This window comes from Anarrhichthys ocellatus, unplaced genomic scaffold, assembly GCF_004355925.1.
Source record: "Anarrhichthys ocellatus isolate YVR2014 unplaced genomic scaffold, GSC_Weel_1.0 scaffold33, whole genome shotgun sequence".
Taxonomy (NCBI): Eukaryota; Metazoa; Chordata; class Actinopteri; order Perciformes; family Anarhichadidae; genus Anarrhichthys; species Anarrhichthys ocellatus.
The window spans coordinates 4,404,433-4,407,641 of NW_022280063.1; the positions used below are offsets into that span (position 1 = coordinate 4,404,433).

Consider the following 3,209-nt stretch of genomic DNA (forward strand, 5'->3'; position numbering starts at 1 on the left):
TGCACAAAATAAAGGCACCGTTCAGATTTTCGGGTGCTTTGACTTTGCAGCCGTCTTCTAAATCTTCAGAATAATTTGTGTGCAAAACGGCTGCAGACGGTAGATCACTCTATGTGGAGAGCGTGAGGTTAAAAAGCGTGTCCTTGTCATGTTAACTGCTCTGTCTGCCCCCGGCGTTCAAAGTGCTGTCTTGTAAATTCTTTCAATGTCTCCTTCACTTGAAGTGACTGTAGTTCCTTCACTTCACATCCCGCCCTTCTTATTTGTCCTCATCTGTTTGGGCAGCCAGTACTCTCAGGCAGACAAGAGCCATATAGTTTGACTTCCTCTGGCTCACTGCCTGCCCTAAATAACTCTTAATATCAGGCAGTTACAGATGCTTTGGCTGCTTTCTTGCTCGCTAACCAACGTCCACAAACAGCGGTAGCCTGCTATCTTAAAGGCTGACAACTGACTTCTTGACCAACCCTACCGCATTGCCTGTTTGGCTAAATGATTGGCATGAGAGGAAGACAACTCTGTTGACAAGGAACCATACTCTGTGACAACCTGTAGTCTGCTACGATTAGCAGCTGGACCGGAAGGAAATGTGTATCCAAAGTGATAGTATAATCTTTCCCAGCAAAAGCAGCTTAAATCGACGACTGTCTGTTTTGACAGAAAGAATTTCTCATAAAAAAAAAGCACCCTTCCTTTCGAGGAAGTTGCGCGTCATCACTTTGCAGACAAGCAGTTTCCGACAGCGTAGCGGACTGGGGCATCCATTCTTTGTTTTTGAGTTAATGTAGCTGAACAGTAACATGAATTGCTATCATCCAGTCACCTCAAGGCCTTTATACATCTGACAGGAGTGAAAGTGAAGATTAGTGCTTGCAGCAGGGCAAAGTGGGGGGAAATGAATGCTTACAGCAGTGAGCTGTGAGTGATTAAAGCATCTTGACAAACGGACCGTTAGTCTTGCTCGACGGTGAAATTGCAATCATATGAACTAAAATGTCTGGGTAATGTATGCCGGTGTTTTATTAGCTCTTCTCCTCATCAGCTGCAATATTTTTGAGCTCGGAACAAAGAAGTTTGGGATGAAAAAGTTAGAAAAATGTATTTTCTTTTAGCATCCTCAGATGCCTTTTTCTAAAGCCACTGAGTGTAGATGTTGTTTTGAACTGTGTAGTGTAGCCTAATGAGCCGTACCAGTGTGGCTGGTTTATAAATCCTCGTGCCTGTGTGAGTGGTTATTAAAATTTGCTTGCCAAGGCGCCATCGCTACAACTCCTATCTGGGTTGAAAATACACATCTGTCTCACATAATATCTCCTGGAAATATTATCTTGATGGGATCTTCAGACACCTCAGGTCTGCTTGCTTTTGGATGAAAACTGAATTTTAAATTTGGTTTTGTGCAAATCTCTAGCAATGCTACGATGATTTATCCACAACGTGGCAGGGAAACCATTTAACCATGAATTGCTTCACTAAGCACTTATGACATTCAGTGTTCATGGCATGGACTGTAGAGGGACATATCCATCAAGCATCTGTGGTGTAGCAATTTTAGGATTAACAAGACTTCACATTGTAAATAAAATAGGATTGTGTATGACATGGGTGATTAGCATGAGGGAAACCTCTCTAAAAGCTCCGAAGTGTTAATTTTACATCAATCGTCACTCATGTGATAAGACATATCACTTGGGTAAAAACAGCAATTACCGCAACTGTTTATACTCATCTTGCGAAACTGCAGAAGTCTTATCATTACAGACAGTTTATTTCCACGGTAACAACAGCTGTCTCATGTCTGCTTTTTTTTTTTGGATTGACTTTAGACTCCCATCAGGCACGATTTACTAACTTGCCAGTTCTTGAGTGCAACATGACAGATTGATGTACAAAGACAAGTTTTACTGACCCTGCGTGCCATCCGTGACTAATGTTGGGGAAAGCCGCCTACATTACTTCTCGTGTTGTTGTCAAGAGATAACGAGAGCTAGTTGTTTTATGCAGGAATGAGCACTCAAGAGCATGACCTCCAGAGGAAGCGAGAGGCAGGGGTAAGGCACCGGTAAATGGGATTAAAAGAGAGAGGGAGACGGGGAAAAAGTTAAGACAAGAGAAGAAATGAAAAAGAGCGGAGATGAAGGAGAGATGGCGCATAAACTGAGGATGGATGTATGAGGGGGGAGAGAGAGAGAGAGAGAGGACGGGATTAAAGGAGAGTTTGAAGGAGAAAGTGGCAAGTTTAGGGGGAAAGAAAACACAGAGGAAGAAAGAAAGCTGGGATTCCCTTCACACCACTGTCCCAGCTAATCTATTTAGGAATTCTACATAAAAGCCCCAATATGGTGTCACATTCACATTCACTCATGCAATACTGGGATATTATTCAGTTCCAGTCTGAAAAGGGGCCTGCATTTCAACTGTGCCCTCATCCAAATAAGCTTTTGCATCAATGTAAAGCGGAGAGTTTGGTATGCTCGGCTAGTTTGCAATCCCTATTGATACGTTTTTACACATTCTCCATCATGACGTTCTACTCCCATGAATATCTGGACCTTCTTCTTTACAGAACTGAATCTTGAAACTGTGGGCTTTTTTTTTTTTTTTTTTTTTTTGAAATGTTCACACTACGTAGTAGCGTAGGCGCCAAGTATCCTCTCCCCTTTCTGAGCTTCTGCATATGGAGAGCAGCGGAATGTCATGTACAGTGTGACCTCAACCTCCACCTATTTTGCTGTGGTCATTTTTGTTATGGCTGCACTTAGCCGAATGAGGCTCTGTAATCGCAATGTAGTGGACATGTGAAGCTTTTGCAGACCCTCACTTGGCAAAGTGTGAAGCTGATGGAAAATTCCTCTCATGATTTTTACGTAATCTTGCTCGTATCGGTAATAGAGGGGGCGTTTTGCAACAAACCACCGTGTGTAGTTGTCAATGTCATCGTCAGCCTGGAAGCTTTCATTTCCCCATTTCCCAGAAAAAAAGGCCTCAATGGGCGAAGGTGACCACCCAGAGTCGGGTTGCTGGTAGTGATTACAAGTCGCCATGTCCACTTGGGCATGATTGGATAGATCCCAAAGCCAGAGAATTCACCTCACATCAACCTCAAACTGCTGGATGTGTATGGTTGCGTGCGTGGGTTACATTACCATAACATCACATCTGTGGTGATTTCAAGGAAATAGAAAAAAATATAGAGAAAAATATAGAGA

At 42.8% G+C, this 3,209-nt stretch overlaps 2 protein-coding genes across 3 annotated transcripts in view; one reads left to right on the top strand and one right to left on the bottom strand.

Moving 5' to 3' along the window:
- The window catches only part of ccdc146 (coiled-coil domain containing 146), a 42,159-nt gene that overhangs the window by 6,669 nt on the left and 32,281 nt on the right, over positions 1-3,209 (top strand). The gene's annotated exons all lie outside the window — the stretch shown is intronic.
- Positions 1-3,209, bottom strand: part of fgl2a (fibrinogen-like 2a) — a 10,159-nt gene that overhangs the window by 4,853 nt on the left and 2,097 nt on the right. The window lies entirely within an intron of this gene.